Source organism: Bactrocera tryoni, chromosome 4 (genome assembly GCF_016617805.1).
Source record: "Bactrocera tryoni isolate S06 chromosome 4, CSIRO_BtryS06_freeze2, whole genome shotgun sequence".
In the NCBI taxonomy this organism is placed as follows: domain Eukaryota; kingdom Metazoa; phylum Arthropoda; class Insecta; order Diptera; family Tephritidae; genus Bactrocera; species Bactrocera tryoni.
In genome coordinates, this window is record NC_052502.1 from 21,322 (window position 1) to 40,701 (window position 19,380).

A 19,380-nucleotide genomic window follows, 5' to 3' on the forward strand; every position below is an offset into this window, starting at 1 on the left:
CGATGAGCAGAGTTTTGTTGAATGCATCGCCAGAGCGGCGTATGACATATGAAATCGATGAAAATGCTTTGAAAGTTTAATGTTCGAGTGACAGAGAGTTAGAGAGAGCGAGACAGAGATAGAGATGGATGAATACGCCGCTCGCACTTAGTGGCGGCATTATGATGAGAAGTGTGTGTAATTTATGGAAAGTAATGAAATTTTTGCTGTTGTATATGACTCTCTGTGCATTCGATTATGAGATTGTGTTTTTTTCGGCTTGAACGCGGAGTTGTGAGTGGAAGTTCTTGCTCGCTTGAAAGAGAGTTTACAAACATTTCATATATGTATGTATGTAATTTTTGCAATGTTAACAAATGTGCACTTGTGCTCTTTACAATGTCCAATTGTGTAAAACCGAAGTCTTCGGTTTGTCGCTTGGTGTTCGGGTGTTCGGAAACTTTGTTTGGCGTGAATGCTTATTTCGTTTAGAGAACTGTGTCTGTAATTGGTATGTGTGTGTGTATGTGTGACTGATCGCTTCAAAAGTGCTGAAGTGTGTGTGTTTTCTCAAATCATAAATTTCTTTGTTGGTGTTGTGGTACTACGTACAGAGTAAGCTTTGCCAAAATGTATGAAATATTTTGTTAAGTTTTTATTTACTTTTATTTTTTATTATATTTCAATAAAGTTTGAAGATTATTTATAATATGTTTTTTTTTTGGTTTTTTATTGTTGTTTATTAGCAGTTTTAATTACAATATTATTTTTCGTTTTTCGTTTTTCTTTTTCATTGTTTTTTTGTTGTAACTCAGCGTATATGTATATGTATGCATAGCATGTATATAAGTATAAGTATATTATAAATACTGCCTTGGAATACAACATAATATTTAATTAATAAATGCCTCAGTTAGTTACTTTGAAAATGACACACAAATCACTACGCGACATAGGGTCTATAAAGACAACTTTGAATACCGATGAGTACTACAAGAAATATAGGCTATGTTGAAAAGCATACATTTTCACGAAGTGGAAATCTTAGTAAAGTAGGATTATGTATTCAAGGGGTTGAAAATGTATTGAAAACCTTTTGTATTGGAGATAGACTTGTAGACTCTCAATAATCACTCAATAATCGTTGTCGTGGCATGTCGGATACTCGGAACCTCTTGCTTAGTTCGTGAATAAATAAAGCTAATGTAAGTAATTTTGCTTTATATATGGTGTCAATAAACCAGGAATGATGTACTTGATTCATCACAAATCAACAGCAAATTAAGAAAATGAATTATTGTTTCTGAGTTTTATCGATCACAAATTTCATAATTGGCCACTTTTACCAATTCTACGATTGGCCAGCGAGATCGTGTGATATCACACCGTTGCACTTTTTTTGTGGGGATATGTAAAGTTTAAAGCCTATGGGGACAATCCCGTTTCGATTCAGGCCTTAGAGCAAAACGTTACGCCTGTCATTCGCCAGTTCCACGGATGGACCATCCGAACATTTCAAAGCGATAATCTTCATTGAAATTTCTATGTTTTAAAAGTAGGGAACCTTTATCTAAATCACATATCAGAAAACTCGAATGAGTCTATCCGTTAACGCGCGTAACAACTGGAGCTGTGGCCTTCCATTTTATGCAAGATTTTGCGGAAGGATCAATTCGTGACAGAGTTGAAACCAAAGGACAATCAAGCACAACACACGTTCGTTGAATAAGCACAAAGTGAAATGGTCACCGATCCTGAATTTCACAAGAAAATTTTGTTTAACGATGAAGCTCATTTTGGTTGAATGGGTACGTCAATAGACAAATTGTCAGTTAATTTAGTATAACACTACTAAAACGCCGTTACATCCGCAAAACTTTACTGTTTGGTGTGATTTATATGCATATTATTGGTTCATATTTCTTATGTTCTACTTTCTCCACACTGGATAAGGAAGAAAAGCAAATGGGTCTGGTAGTGAACGAGGGCAAGAGGAAATTTCTCGTGGATAATTTCGTTTATCTTGGAACCAGTATTAACAGCAACAAAAATGTCAGCCTCGAAATCCAACGCAGAATAATTCTTGCCAACAGGTGCTACTTCGGACTGGGTAGGAATCCTCTCGATAAACAAAGGCCAAACTCTATAAGTCACTCATTATTCCCGTCCTGCTATATGGCGCAGAGGCATGGACGATGACAACATCTGATGAATTCAATGAAAGATTCATGGTCCTTTGCGCATTGGCAACGTCGAATACCGCAGTCGACGGAACAGTGAGCTGTACGTGATATACGACGACATGAACATAGTTCAGCGAATTTAGAGACAGTGACTATGCTGGCTAGGTCATGTCCTCCGCATGGTTGAAAACACTCCAGCTCTGAGGAAGATGAAGACCACCACTCCGTTGGAAAGACCAGTTGAAGAAACGGCTGGTTGCACGTGGAATCTTCCATTGGCGCCAAAGAGCGACTGACGCGATGTTGTAAACTTGGCTATGACCACGTAAGCGGTGTCTATACCAATAAAGAAGAAGAGGAAGAATTATTGATTCATATTTCTTCAAAAATGAAACCGGCCATAATGTTAAAGTCAACAGGGAATTTGATGGACGACTTTGATGCCATACAGAAAACAGAACAATGAATTTAACAACACTTTTGGGGAGCGCATTAGCTCGGATCATAGGCCTGTGGGCCCAAATAAACCTGAAGCGATTGACACTTTCGAAGGGAATATTCGGCGCCTTACTGCTGGCATACGGTCCTAATTGCTGCAGAAAGTGGTAATGGTAAACCCTTATATTTATAAAAAGGCTAAATTATATTCGTTTCAGGTCATCTTGAACATGCTTTGTTCTAAGAAGTCTGTAGGGTAATCCTTTTTAACTTTTTTTTTGCATTTTCTGTTCCCTTATACCCTTAGAATTAATGTAGAATTGGAAGGTTTCGAAAAAGGCCCAAAAATAATAATACCGCTCGACGTTCATAATTCCTTTTTTCAACATTTTTTCATGATTCTAGTAGGAACGATCACCATTCACGTACTTTTTAAGAATAAATTGGGTTTTTGTGTTTCAGATGATCCAAACATGAGAAATCGTGTCCGCCAGTGAAAAAACCATCTCATTCACCCAGCCATTTCTCCGACAGATGTCATCAAAAAATTCCGAAAAAATTTGTTTACATACTCCACGATATACCTCATGATATGTGAAAAAAGTTCTATTGTAGAATAAAAATTTCCATGACAAAAAAATGTCAAAAGAACAGGCCAGATTACCCTACTGACCCCTTAAGTAGGAGAGTGGACTTGCTTTTAGGTATAGTTCAAGCATCAAAAATAAAAATGAAGATCGACAGAAAATTTGCACGAGGCATGTCGTAAAAATTGGGTTACTACCTATGGTATGTCTGAGTTGGGTAACACGCATTCGGAATCGTAGAATTCTTCGGTGTCAGAATTAATATATATAGACTCTTACAAAACGGTTTTTATTGTAAATAGAAGGCAACAAATGCAGTATCTTGATTTGAGGATAATCCGCCGAAACCAAAAAAAGTCTCTCGGCGCCAAAATCGAAGTAACTTATTTTAATATTTTCGATTTTATTGGTCTAAATAAACGTTGAAGAGTACAATGAAATGCTTTCCCGTTGAGTAAGCTAATGGTTTCGAATATATTCGATACCAGTTTATTGCAGTGCAGCTGCAGGGTGTGGCCTACAGCATGCTGGTAAGAGAAAGTGGAGAAATGATTTACGCGGTGGTCCTTATGTTGTCAAACATATTCGGCATCTCTATAAAATAGTGTAAAAATATTGAAAAAGTTTATTCTGGGAACCAATTACTGAGCCTCAACTAGGCACCAAGCGTCGTTACAGAGCCCATATCGCGTGCTGGTCAACTCATTAGCTAAATCTGCGATTTGTGTGCTCACACAGAGCTGGTAAACCTTACTTATATCGAAACTTATTTCAAGATTATAGACATTTGCTATGCGTTTACTTGTAACTCCACCATATGTATGTATGCGTGCTTGTAAGTATGTATATATATTATATATATGTGTGTATATACAACTTTTTTTTATCAACTTGTTTCATTCAATTATTGTGTAGATAGTTTCACATTTCGGCATCTTTCTTATGGCAATCAATATCAGCTATGTAAATCTGCTATTACACTTGTACATATGTATGTATGTATGTATACATGTAGTACGTATATGTATATATAAGTATGAAATATTGTATATGCTAATCAAAAAAGAATAACAGTCAGCTTATACCTAAATAGTATCAGCACCGCTGCGGGTACTTTTGTTTAAATGCAAGTTTTTCTGTCTGTATGTATGCGTGTACGTATGTACTTGTAAGTATACGAATACACTGATTTATTGGCTAGTCTGAGCTATTAACGAGTACGAGTATTATTGTATTAGATATATTTGTATGCGAATGCAGAGCTTCTTTTCTTTTTCTTTTTCTTTTTCTTTTTCGTTTTTGTTTTTTTATTTGTTTTTACAATTTGCAAACATTGTATGTGTGTATGTATATTTTCCTAAGTTTTTATTCGATTGGGTAAATTGCCGATTTCGTTAACAAGTTGCCTTTCACCCAATTGTCTAGATTCTACACTTTTGAGTTTCGAAGAATTATCGTTGAATGTCGTTGCTAATAGTATGAACTTAAGGAATAAGGAAAGTGAGTAAACAATAAATTTAATCCAGCCGGTCGAGAGAAAACAATGACCAATATAATAATCGAAGTTGGTGTAAGCGATTCCCGGGTTTTCAGGCGGCATTTAAAATTAATCATTAAGTCAATGGAGATGAGCTTGCAGGTCTCCCTGCTAAAGAATGTGTGGCAACCGGTTCGATAGGATCGGAATACACTTGGGAAAGGGAAGAAAAGGCCAGTAGAAACGCCACTTGCAACAAGCGCCTAGGATTCGACTGGCGTGGCTACTTCTGAGAAAGTTCGTTGCAAAATGGTTCAAGAAACTAGTTGCTTTCCCTTTTAGGTAGCTTGTGGGATTCTTTAAAGACATTTCCATTTCAAAACCTGCTTTTTACAAATAAACCATCTTCAAATTTAACCGGCAGTTGATCTACCGGTTAACTTTGTCAATTTTTCACTGCACCATCTGTGTGTCTTAAAATTACATGGTACATAATCTTGAGATTACTACTAGGCTGGAAATCCCGTAATACGTTCTACAAACTTCAGAAATATTCTGCTGAATGTCTAATTTTAAAAACAGCTATCTGGTAGTGCTACCAACTCAGAAATTTTATTAAAATTTGTGGTTTTACTTTCCCCTCAGTGCGTAATTTAGATAGTGTTTTTTCGGAAGTATCAAAATGAGTGAAGTTAGTTGGTTGGTTGGAGGAAAAGGGAGGCGCAGAAGTACGAGACCAAGGCGGCCGTACTTAGGCCATCATTTGGGCCATAATGGTCTCGGATGGTAATGAAATTAAGCTTTATACAGCAATCTAGTGGATTTGGATTTTTTCCATCCCAGCTGCCCAATGTCTCTTAAGTTGGAGCTTTGGAAGCCATAACTGTAACCATGTAACTGTCGTATTCCAATATAAAAACCTTTGTGTGTGGCGAATCGAACAAACAACTCGTATAAAAACAAAAAACAGCCATTGTCAGTACACATCGAGTAGCTAGAGGTTATAGCATTATAATGAGGTATTCACAAACTGCTTAATAAGAAATATAACTTCTTAGGTCTCAATTCTCTCTTATGGGCTGCCTATTAATTTAGGTATATTTTCAAAAATGCTGCAAAGTAACTCAGGCTGGGCTTGGGATATTTAGAATTGTGTTTGTGTTGTTGGTTCTTTTAAATTGAAGTCACGCAGCGTGTTTGTGTTTCAGCTTTCAGCACAATAAATATATATATGTATATATGTTTGTATAGTATATAGTTAGGGCAGTAAAGTGTCTTAATTAGAATAGCGGGGTCCCATAATATGCATACTAACTATATGCAATATGCATTACCCATGTTGGGCTTTAAGAGTAAGTTGTTTCATATATTTAATTGGAAGTAAAATACTTTGATTAGGTAAATAATTTTCATTAATAATACATTATGCATTGTAACAAGCAGCAATAAATAGTAAATTTTGTTATTGAAATTTTCAACCGTCTCGCTGTTTGCCAGCATGTTTCTTCCACACAATCTAATTACTTAATTACTAAACATTACATGTTAATACCATATTTGAATGCCAGTTCTCAGCACATACGCTCACATCGCATTAAATTTGAGTTAATTGCCTACTTTTATACATACTTTTCTTTAATGTTTAGTATTTTTTAAATATTTTTGAGTTTTACTTCAAATACATCAACGTCTGCATTGCATTATGAACAACATTACATTACTTTTTGTAATTGACCTTCATTACTAATCACACTCTAGCTGGGGAAAAAATTTGTATTTGCTGTAAATTGAATGTTTCTTATTTATTTTTTAATTTTATTAAATTTAATTTGCTAAATAATTTATTATTAAACGCTTACTTATTTGTAAAAGGAAGTTTTTTGTTTTCTTGCATAAATGTAATACCGCTTTAATTCGAAGTGAAGAAATGTGTCCTCAGAACTGTCACTACTTGCTTTGTAATTCTAAAGGGATATTGCAAAAAACCGTTTAAAGATCTAAGAAGTTTCGAAACGCAAACTCTCAGGCGATGAGCGCAGGAACGTCCAACAAAAGACGGTAACGCAGGATAACTTAAAAAAATCCACAAACTGGTTTTGAGTCGCGATAAAATGAATTTAAACCAAATATATAATCTAAGCGTACGATGTGAATGTTTTGGAGTATCGAAAAGCACTGTGTTCGAATCGCTTTCGCATCTTGAGATTTGGCTCGAGCGACATTTGGTTTTCTTCAGATCTCTAGATGAGGTTTGCTGGAAAAAGAGTTGGAGGATTTGTTCGGTAAAAACCTTCTGTCTTGATGATTTCTATCGATATCTCTAACAAATTATATCTTTAGTTTACACTTAATATTTCGAACCTTTCCAAATTTTTCATTGAGGCTTTTGATAAAATTGTTTGATTTAAACAAAAAAATTCTAACTCGATCTGAACGTGAACTGAACTGAAAGGTACTTTTTTCAAACGATTTTTTTTACCTACGCATGAACAACGGTTTGGTCTGGTTTGTGAGCTGGTGGAATCAACGGATGGACTATCTGCAACGTAGCCGCAGCAAACATTTGAAAGCGATAATATTCAAAACATATTTGCCAAAGAATGTTCTTTCGGATGATAATACCATTAAATTTGAAGTTTCTGTGTTTTTTCTTTAAAAAGAATGGAACTTCGAATGGAATTTTCGAAATAAAAAAAAAATTTAAGCGTTCTCCTCTGACTATTCAGAACCCTTTCATATTTAATCAGCCGCATAAAATTTCTATTGCTATCGCCGCGCTCAATGCGGAATTGCGTGAAAACTGTACGATTTGAAAGCACTTAGTGACAGTTCTCAATGGTTTGTAGTGTTCAGATCCGATGTACCTTGTAAGAGTTAACAATTTACATAATTAAAATGTTTAATTTTTGATTCAATTTTAAATTGTAATAAGGTTCTTAGTTAAATCTAATTTCTTTTAATTTTGCTTCTGTAATTTAGTTTTTGCAGAAAGTAGTCTATATAAAGTAATGCTTTAAGTAAAACGTCATTTTTCCGTAGTGGAAATGGAATTAAAATTCACGCTTAAGCTTAATTTCAATAGTAACAATTTTCCAATTGAACAATGAAAGTATTTAACAGTTTTTAATACATTTTCAAATATTTTCTCTATATTCATATATACAGTCTTAATGGTTTTGCTTTGCTTTGCTTTGCGTTTTTGGTGCAGTTTAGCGATTTTTGCATTTGCTTTTTCTACTTTAATTCATCAAGCATTTTGCTTATCTTTCGCTTTGAAATTTTGTGTGTTGCTTGCAGCATGTTTTGCCGGGCAGTTAAACGCAGTTTTGCAAAAGTCTTCACTTATTAATTTATTTCACTTTTGTTTTTTGTTTTCGAAATTTCTCAAACTTTTTGTTTCTTCTTTTGTCATTTTAATTTTGTGAAAATTGTCCTGAGTTCTCTGCAACGGCTTCAATTCAACTTAATCTCATTTGCTCTTTGTTTCACAGTAATAATTTCCCTTTCTCTGTCACTTCAATATACATACAAATAATTAAGTAAAAGTAATAAGTGCTGGTGGACTTTTAATTCTGTAAATTTCGCGCACAAATTTCCCTTTGTACAATAATAAAATGGGAAAAATTCATTTGTACGCACTTTAACTAAGTAAATACTTATAAGAAATGCTCAATAAGTTCAGTAATTACATTATAATAGTAAAGATTTGCTAAGCATTCTTCTACAGCTATGCCTCTTATATTTATACATATTTATACATATGTAAGTCGGTAATACACGAAAATGGCATGGCACATCGAATTGGTGTTTTACTCTTTTCCTCGGTCTTCTTTGCTCTTCCTTCTCAGCTTTCTACGTATTTATTTTCATTTATTTTAACTTTTTTTTGTAATTCAGTTGAACTAATAATTACTAATTTTGCTTAAAAGTAGTTGCTTTATCTTATGCTATTATAGATTCTCCAAAACAAAATGACTCAAATGAAAAACTATGTCAAAGCTTTCAAAAATCATGCGCATACGACACAGAGTTGCATTTTTATATTAGTTCTGATACTCAAATATTGTTTATATCGAAATTGATACTAATCCGCTGACTACCACAAAATCAGGTTACACGCAGCTGTCTATCCTATAATTTTTTTTGCAGCCTCTTGTACGCTAAAATTTCAAATACTTTTGAACTAAATAACAGCAAGCTAATAAAAATTACTTTATTTGGTACTCAATTTCAAATTTTGCTTAAAATGTGCTGCAGGTTTATGTTAACTAAGAAAACTAGAGCCACAAGGGTCCAGTAAGTAGAGTGAGCTGTTATTTGATCACATAAAAAATTGGTTTCTGAAGTTCTGTGAGTAACCAAAATCGGTGTGTTTGCAGTTTCCATTCTTTGGGATTTTGCTGACTCGCAATTTTACTTTACTAACTATTGAACCATATAGAACTACAAAGAATTAAATAGAATACTTGAACTTTTAGTTTACCATAAAAGGATTTTATTTATCGAGGAAGTGAGTGAGCAAAGTAACTGTCGTTTGCCGACATATATATTTTCAGTTGTTCAACTTGGAGTTTAATTGAGTGGTGAAGAGGGAGAGAAATTACACTGAACTGAAGGCGGACTCATAAAATAAGCAAAACTAGTTCATCAACTTTGAAAGTGAATTCAAGGTAAAAATAATATCGAAATGATTATGAAATCACTCAACTATAGGTTCAATTAAAGGTGCCATAACCATAACCGATCCAACTTTACGGGTAACACAGTTTACAGTTAGTTAACCATGTCTATCAATTGAATTTTGGTTATGGCTATGGTATGAGAACCGAGAAATTCTCCCAATAAAGTCACAAATTCGTATCTTGGTAACAGCAGTGGATGTGCATTCATGCATGAACAGTGTCAGCTCTAGGAGTAAAGGTTGATGGAACACCGGGTCAATTCAATCTAACTAACTTTCTAATAAATCGATCTGGTTGGGTATGGCACCTCTAATTTAACCTTGACTAGAATGAAAAGCACTTCGAAATAAATAAAGAGATATTCATCGTTTACCTTAGAACTCCTGCATGCCTAAGCAGCTACAAAAAAAACTACAATAAGGGGACTTGAACACTTTAGAGATTTACGCTGACATTCGGCTCACAAGATAAACGCTTATCGGCTGAGTTGCATTTTAGACTCATTGGTGTTTTGTTTCTAACTAGATATATATGTATATATATATATGTACATCTGTATATATGCATTTTGATTACATCGACTATTCATTAGCTAAATATTTGACTAAGACGCGCCTGCCAAAACGACTAAATGCCTTCGTTAGCACCATTTTTACGAGTATAACGAGTACGCTAGATAAGTAGTACGGGTATAGGTGTGTGAATAATGAGTACTTTACTACATACACATCTATATATGTATGTTGCATAATATTGTACAATGATATTATGCGCGGGTATAGAGAGTTTTAGACAGATTTAACACTTTGCCTTGGATTGGCCTTCGTTTATTTTCGTGATATTCACGAGTTTGTTTAGATTATTTGAATGTATTTGGTAGGTTTTGCAATTATATGTAAGTCATATGTAAGTATGTATGTACGAGTATGCGCATGATATGTGAAAACACTTCGCTTCAAATTGTTTATTATCCTTTTTGTACGTTTTATATACGAGCAATATACGTACTCCTGTGATGTTAGTCGCATGTTGTTGCCTTGGGAGCTGTAGAGTAGTACGACGGAGGGCTCAGTACACAAACAAATCAACTAAACATCTAACTAACTAACTAACTAACTAACTAACAGACCGGCTAACTGACTAACTGACTAACCAAACGCGTCGTGAGTGGCGGTTAGAAGGTAGGGACTGGATTCCATTTCGTTTTTCTTGGCTACAATCGTGTTTGTGTGAAGAAATTATTTTGAAAGTAATGGCGCGCTGCAGCGTCGCTTCGTCTCAGTGTATCCGGCACTTTTCAGCAGTCAGCTAACTCTACAGCGCGCCACGCCGGTCTCAATCAATCATTCACCAATTATGCCTTTGCTGTTCCTGTGGAGAAATGTGACTCCAAGCGTCTCGTTTGTAAGACTAGACGCTCAGGCTTGTGTGGGTGTACGTGCGTGTGTGTGTGTGTGTTAAGCGTATACGGTATGTACCTACATTAGAGGGGCGTGTCTCCAGTTGCGGTCGCGCTCCATTCGCCGGGGGCGCCAAATGCGCAACGTAAATGCAAGCAGCCTCTTTCTCGCCGCGCGCCGTGTTTGCACTTCACCCATTCCTTATGTTCAACTAATTCATTATATGCTTTATCATTAGTGCTAAATCTAAATTTTCTTAATTTTTTTATTACTTGTTTTCTAAGCACAGCAAGCGTGTTTATGCCTTTGCTACGAGCGAGTGCTATGGAAATTTTGATTTCTGCCAATCTACAAATTTTGCTAGAGTTTTCTAACGGTATTTTCTAATTTTCACTTCCAATTATTCTACGCGTTTTCGAAATTTTCGAATGTGTGATCAAGAATTTTGTTTTTGCTTCAATTTCGCACTTCGCCGTTGGTGAGAGTTTCTCTTTTTGTTAATACTGGCCGCGGTTGCTGTTTGGCTTGTTTGTTGTTTGTGGTAACTTAACCTTAGGAATCTAGTGATAGCGTATCTACGTCAAATTTGAAACTTACTTGTCGTTTGTGCTCGGATGGCAGTTTCGGATAGTCTAAATCTAGTTTTGAATATGGCGACATGTGTTGGTGATGATGGTATGGAGTGCTTGTATGGCTTAATGGGGCTGATGTTGTGGGAAGATGATGGTGGTGGTGCAGATGCTGTTGGCTTAAGTGACTGAGGTGTTGCTGCTGCTGCTGTTGTTGTTGCTGATGCGAATGATGATGCTGATATGTGGGCGCTGTATGGAGGCTATCGTACGCGGACGCAGCTGCAACGCCCGCCGCGCCAGTCGCCACACCGCCAACGCCACCAACGCCACCGCCTGCACTTAGGCCCGCGCGCCCAGTCAGCCCCGCGTCGTCCAGCGCGCTGCTGGTGAGTGTTGCCGCGAATGGTCCACTCGTTTCGCGCAACGCCGCCAGTGGATGCGTTTGCATGTGATGCTGCTGCTGGTGCACGTGGTACTGATGCAACGGATTCAGCTGCTGCTGTACCGAGTGGTGGATGTGCGCCGACGGGTGCTGGACGCCGGGCGGCAGCTGGTGTGTATAATGTTGTGTGCCCGCAAATTGCTGTTGCAAATTGTAGGCAAGCGGATGCGTATGCGTATGCGGTGCCTGTGTGGCGTACTGATAGTACTGCGATATAGCCGGATTGGAGGCGTGTAACGATGGCATTAGATTGCGTTGCTGCAACAACGTACTCATGCTATATGGCAAATCGGTCTGACTGAATATGGACTGAGAGAATGGATTCGCATAACTACTACTACCACCAATACCACTAACACCACCTGAAGTGTATTTGCTCGGATAGTTCAAGTAATTTAAATTTGACACTGAGTAGGCCGGCCGCAATAGCCTTCCACCCAAATGGCCACCGGTGGCCGCTTGTTGTGCCGCTACTGCTGCTGCCGCCGCCGCCGCCGCTGCTGATTGTTGGGCCGCTGCCGCCGTGGCCGCCGCCGATGTCGGTGCATACTGTTGGAAATACATGTTCGGCTGGGATGAGAAGCTCGACGACATCTGCATGAGGTTATCGTTAAGGTATGGCGGTGATGTATCGCCCGGATGCAAGGTCGGATAGCTGGAGATTATGCGTCCGGGATAATGTGACAGCGGTGTTACCGGTTGTGTGGCCTGTTGCATGCGCGCATGTTGGTTTAGTATCTGGGAGGAGCGTGAAATGGATTTGTGCGCCTCATTCAACAGGTTAACTATATTCGAAGAGGAGGACTGCTGCATTTGTGGCGCATACAGACCGTAGTAGTCGTTCATCATCGAGGCCGATGGCAGGCCGGCGATGCTGTAACGGCGTCGACGTATAGGCGATGGATGCTGGCCATAGAGGCCAGTACTGCTTAGCGTCGGCTCGTATAGATAACCGGCAGCCGAAGTAGTGGGGCCGAACATGTCGTAGGTGCTCGGTGGTGGTGGCGGCGGACCAACACCGAGCCCGTAGCCGGTCGGCACGTAGTACTGACCGATTATGTCGGGTAGTGGCGGACTTCCAGTCGGGCCGTATGTGCCGTACATCTGAAATGGGCGATTTGAAAGAGTTTTTGCTTGGGTAGTTTGCTTGTTTCTTGTTTTTTGTTTTTTGTTAGGGTGTTTGATTGATTGGCTTGATTAGATGTTTGCTTATTTGCTTGTTTGAGAGATTCTTTGCTTTGCTGTTCAGACTCATTTGGTTGTCTTGTGGGAAAGCAAAGGTAAAGTGTGGCTTTTTCATGACATTTTATTTTACTGTTTCTTTTTCTGGTTTTGGTATGTCTGTATTCGTGCTAGGTAAGTGTGGTCGACAGCATTATTATATACTTTTGTTGTTTTTGTTGCTCTAAAGCGGGGTAGGCTTTCGGTTTCAGGCACTTGAACTAAGCACTTTGCGTTCTGTTCAACTCACGCGCACACTTGTTGGCGCGCGCTTAATGAGAAATTATATGTAGTCTATATATCTAAGTATATAGTAAATATATATATGTATATATGATAGTTATTATAAATGTGTGTTTATTAACTTTTTTCGCATATTCGAACATTCGAAAAAACACTTGCGCCAAACAAAATCATAACTACAATAACAATTTTCAATTACTTGCACACTAAATCAATAAAATATTTAACTGCATACTAATTAATTGTTCGGTACTGGTACTGGTACTTGTACTGGTAATGGTATTGGTAATTGTACTGTAATTGTTCAATACTTTCGTAAATTGTACGATTTTCTCAATATTTCTTTTGTTTTTTATTTCTACTGCTTTTCGGTTGCTCTATTCTTCATATTCATCACCAAAATTTTAGATTTTAAGCGAACACTTACGGACTACTGGCCCCATTAACTTTCTTGTAATGCTTTCCATTTATATGTATTTGAAGTTTTCGATTTAATTTCATGTAATCAAAGGACAGCGTAAAATTTTGCGCTCTTTTGAGTAAAATTAGTTGCTATATTTGCGTTTAAAATATATAATTTTATTGTTTTTTTTTTCAATTTTTTTTCAATACAATGCGGCTGTTTAACAGCTCAGTCTTATTGTTGTTGCATTCAATGTTATATACGCAAAAACTTTTGCTTTGGTTTTGTTGTAGCTATTTACACAATTGTTTAATTGACGAGATTCCGCTATAATACGCGTGTCACAGCTAAAATACAAACACTAACCTTAAGCAAGAAACTAATTTTAAATACTTCTTAGTTTACAATAAATTTTTTTTTTAAATTTTGTCTTAATTTTCGCCTTAAATTTTAGTTATTTACACTTAAAGCATCGTTTGGGAGGATCGTTAAGGTTTGGAGGATTTATGTATTATACAAAATTGATTGGAATGAATTTAAGCTGTTTTTAATTTCATTTGGCAAGCTTCGCTCTGCGGCTGCGCTGCTCAGTGTGGCAGCTGTGGGTGGTGTAGGTGAAACGAAACAAAAATACTTTCATGATTTGCTGCTTGCTGCATCTTCGTGTTTGTGTACAGCGTCAATAACGCTTTCTTCATACAAATAATGCGTTTTTGTAACGAACACTGAACAGTGTTGGTGTTTTTGTACGACTAAAGTGCTTTGCTAAAGCGATCGAGTTTAAACTCAAGCCTAACGGCCGAACGTGGAGTGAACGTGTGTGTGCGTGTGTAAGTATGTATGTGTGCGTGTAGATTGCTCCAATAAATGCACGATTGTGGCTTCCGATGGTATGTGTGGTGGTGTGGATGAGTTCGGTTAGCAAGCAACGGTTAATTGCAGCGTTAATTGCTGCCGCACTGTACAGTGGTGGGCGTTGAATTGGTGTGCGATGTGTTTTGTTCGTAAGGAGAATCTTCAAGTTTGGCAAAGTTTAGTTGCATATAGAATAGAACGTGCAAAAATATGTGTATTTATGGTACTTATGGCGCTTGAATACAATAAATAAATGAAAGTTGAAATTCGAAATGCGAAATGCTCCAAACAGATACCAAAAAGATAGTGTGGTTAGAAAGTGAACAAATCGAGACAGTGGTAGAGTTGGAATTAGAGTTAGAGGTGGAAACAATGACAGCGACGGCCTGCGACATAGACACAACAAAAAAGCGCGTATGTAACAGACACAAGCAAATTAAAGTAAACATTTTTAAACATAATGAAAATGAAAATATTGGAAATATGCGAAGACAGATGAGCTTGGCTAAGTGAATGAAATGTTTTGGTAGCTTATTAACTCCAAATGGCAGTGTGCTTGTGTATGTGAGGGTGCGTGATTATGTCTTTTTGCTTATTTTCGAGTGTTTATCAGTTTATTATTAACTTTTTTTCAATAAATAATACAAATATGCGAATGCAAGTGTCAAAACTGTCAAGTTTGGATTTGTTCTTTAGTCACAGGGTTGCAATTGGTTTTCGTAAATGCCAACTGACAGTGTGTGCTTTAACGATTATTTAAGAAGAAGTTGCGATAGCAGGAGATAAGTAGTGCCAAGCACTTCCTTACACCAGGCTTGCATTTGGCTAAACATGTGACTAAGTGAGTGAAATGAGTCGCTAAAATAGCTCAGATTGGAATTAACATTTTAGTGATACATAGGTTTGCATATTGACAGCATAACAGTTAGCTAGCAGTGATTTCAGCAGTCGCGCAAGACAACTTTTGACAAGAGTAGGTAAGATTAGTTGTTGCGTGGGCCGTTATGAATATTGTGAAGTTGCAGTATGAGTGGCTACTGTACGATTAGTGAGTAGTTATATGATTGACTGTATGTTTGTATGCCTAGCAGGCAGGCCTAGCGCGCTATCGGCAATAATGCCACAGTAATGCGTTCGACTTGTAACTTGTTGCATTAGATTTGGAGTTTTCATAAAATCAACTGATACTGTTAACTGTTTACTGATTACTGTTTCTTACAGTGTTTTTAAATACTTTTGCTTGTGAATTATTTTAAAATTTACAGTATCCTTTTTATTGCATTTTTTGTTATTAATTTCTGCGTTTGTTTCGTGCTAACAAATCGTTAATTATGTAAATATACATATAGAGTTATATATTTATATATAAAAAGTCATATATACAAAACCAAAAAGTAATATATGTATATATAAGTAGTTATTTATATATTTTTGTATACTTTTAGTAACTTGAAAAACTGCAGTTCAAAAGTGAAATTGAAATTAGCTTGGAGTTTGGAATATATTTTACAAGTATTCGGTATTTGTGTGAAATGTACTTTCCGTTTGCCGACCGCTGATAACGGCAAATGAGCACTGGCTCAGCGCTCGCCGCATGTAACTTAATCGTTCTTCGTTTCGTGGCGCCTTTCGGGCGTGTTAAGCTAACTATTTGTTTACAATTTCAGCTTTTCATATTTAACCAGTTAAATTTTCGCGTCATACTTAATGCAATAGAAATTTAGACGCATGCTTCGTAAGTATTCCAGGTATCAGCTATACATAAGCTATACAGGTGAATTGCCTAGACAAACATAGCGAGCCGACGCTCAGGAATAGTGACTTTCAAGTATCAATTTCCATCAGCAAAAAGTATTACAAAAGCATTTTGTAAACAGCACCGTCTATCAAATATTATTTATTAATAATTAAATGGAAAATATATTAACTGTACATGTTGCAAGTGTGTCATAACGCTCGATTTCGGTTTAGTTGCCGCTACGAGTGAATTACGTAAGATTTCAGTGGCAAATTACTTCTAATAAAATTTCAATTACATTTACCTACACTTTTAGGTATATTCTTCAGTATAACTTAAGATTCATGTTTTTTTTGTATTTGTTTAGTTATTTCTGCTGATTTCGCATATCACGTAAGAACAACAATAAAAGAATAATATGTAAGCAATTACTTTATGGAAAAAAACAGTGCCGGCACATTGAAAGTTACATCGTGCACACAGTGCCAATTAATTGGAGCCATTAACCATCGATAAGTTTTCGTGAAAAATCTATCTTTTGGCAATAAAATGACAAAAGAATTACTCATTTCGTTCGTACGTTCGTTCGTGCTTCATCAACTTTTCGCTTGTGTCTCTGCTTCTCTTTCAATTTTATTACAAAAATCATCTTTCTTTCGTTATTTTATTTCAGCTATGTACGTGGTTCAAGTAGCGTTCGTTGTTGCTTCTTTAACGTTAACGTTTTTTACCGTTCTTTTGCTTGGTTTGGCTGTTGGTTCGTTAGTTGGTGAGTCTGCGTGTCCTTATTTGTGTTGCCGTTGCTGTTAGTCGCCTCTCGCTAGTAGAAACAACACGTGCGTGTATGTATGTATGTATGTATGTGAATGTAGCCGTTCGTTCAGTGTTCGGTTTCGTTATTTATAGTACAATATTACTTTTTGATTATGTAAATAGTAGGTAGAGTTTTGTAGAGATTCAAAATCATTGCAATAGTTCAAAAGGCAACAATGCATTACAAAGTAAAATCTGCTCAATCAAATACGAACATTACTCAAACTCAAAGCAAATGTGTGGAAATATTAAAATAACGGAAACAAGCTTAATAACAGCATAGCGCATTAAAAAACGTATAAGGCAAAGCTAGCAAAGGTAAACTGAATTCATAGCAACATTTTCTAAACAAATCATGATTTGCACATTTCACTTAATGCAACACTAATCTTGAACGAAAAAAACTAGAGTTTAACTCATAACTTAACGAAAAACACTAGGTTGTAATCTTAGTGATATATTTTCTAAAATTTCAACTATTTTACTGAATTTTCAATCAAAACGACTGCCATTAAATGCTGTCTATTATTCCTGCTCTGGAAATGCTGTTGGAAGAGTGAGGAAATCCCGCCACTAAAACGACAACCACCTTGTAACTTTGAGCTTTTATCCCTTGCTTTCTAAAAACAAAAAAAAAACGGAAACAAGTAAGGAAGGGTAAGTCCGAACATTTTATACTCTTGCAACTTGGAAGAATCAAAGTCAGGGAAATACCTTAAGATGTAAGACGCCTACCAGAGGATCTGAATCGAAGAACTTTTATATACTATATGTATACATATATTCTTTTTAACACATACACCGACCCACAAATTGGAAAACGAAAATCATTATATGATTGTGTATAGGGAAGTAGGTGTAGTATCGACCCGATTTTATCTATTAACTATTATCATGCCACATACTAAAACAATGTTCCCTGTGTTTAATACCAATCATATAGAGCAAGTTCAGCCGGGTTTTCAAATATCCCGATAATAGTTATATGGGGGCTAGGTCAAGTTTTTGATTAATTGTACCTACCAGTTTTAGGCACAAAGATTTACAGTTATGAGTAAACCAGGTTCTGTAATTTTCATTGAGATATTTCACATATTGGCCGATATGTCCAGCATAAAGTCACCTGGAGGATCGAAAATCTTTATATCAGGTATATGGGGGCTCACGGAAGTATTGACCCGATTCAAGCCATTTTTGGTACACAGAATAACTATTGTCAGGAAAGCAGTCTCTCTGAATTTGGCCCACTACTGCGATCTCCTGTACCAAATTACAGTTTTATATATTAGTATTTGGTGCTTAGTTATGGTCATTTGTGGGTTTTCGTTAATGGCGTTTTGTGGGCTTGGAAGTGTTCCGATTACGCCCATCTACCAACTTCTACTTTCTTTTTCCAAGGAACGTGCGTACCAAGTTATATCTCGATATCTCAATTTTACTCATGGTACAGTTTGCAGGGACGGACGGACGGAGGGATGTACAGATAGTGTGTACATTCGCCTTGTCATTCTGATCATTTATATATACATAATCCAATTTCTATACATAAAACTGTTAGGTGAACAAAAGTAATATAGTTTGTAGCAACATGTTGAAAGAGTATAAAACAATCTTAACTTCGTTTACAACAAATCTACAGTTATATACACTTAACAGGTGCATTTTTTATACCATAAAAAGGTATAAAGATATCTTTATTTTAATTTTTATCGGCCTTTGTGGAAGGCAGATGCATGGTATAGTGGTACAATATTATTGAAACCAAGAAAAAAGTGTTTTTTCTTTGCAAGAAGAGAATGTCTACTTAAATTCCGATCGATATCTCAGAAACTGAAAGTTCTAGTTCTTCTTTCACGGGTCTTCCAGCGCAGAATAACTCATGCCAACAGTTGCTACTTCGCACTGAGTAGGCAATTGACAACTAAAGTCCTCTCTCGACGAACAAAGGCCAAATTCTACAAGTCATCATCCCCGTCCTAGTATAAGGTGCAGAGGATGAATAAGCTCCAGCTCTGAAAGTGTTTGACGCGGTACCCGCCAGTACTCCGGGCGAAGCACAGGACGTTTCCGACGTTTCCTTCTAGGTGTTAAGAACTAAGTATACTTTGCTCATGGCATAAAAATCTTTCTAGACGATATGAGCATCGATCATGAGGAAGCGATGGTCATGAATATGAATTGAAATTGGAAGAATGTGAATGTGATTCTATACAATTGCCCTAGCTCTCTGACTTACACAAAAGGAAAAGGTGTGTTTCTTAAAAAAATATTCAAACAAATCCTTTTCAGATTGAAAGCGTCTGTTTTTTCACTGCTAAAAGTTAGTGAAGCATTTACGAAGAGACAC

General features: G+C 36.7%; 1 protein-coding gene across 1 annotated transcript in view; it reads right to left on the bottom strand.

Moving 5' to 3' along the window:
* LOC120773539 (plectin) overlaps window positions 1-19,380 on the bottom strand; it is a 90,945-nt gene that overhangs the window by 20,820 nt on the left and 50,745 nt on the right. The window lies entirely within an intron of this gene.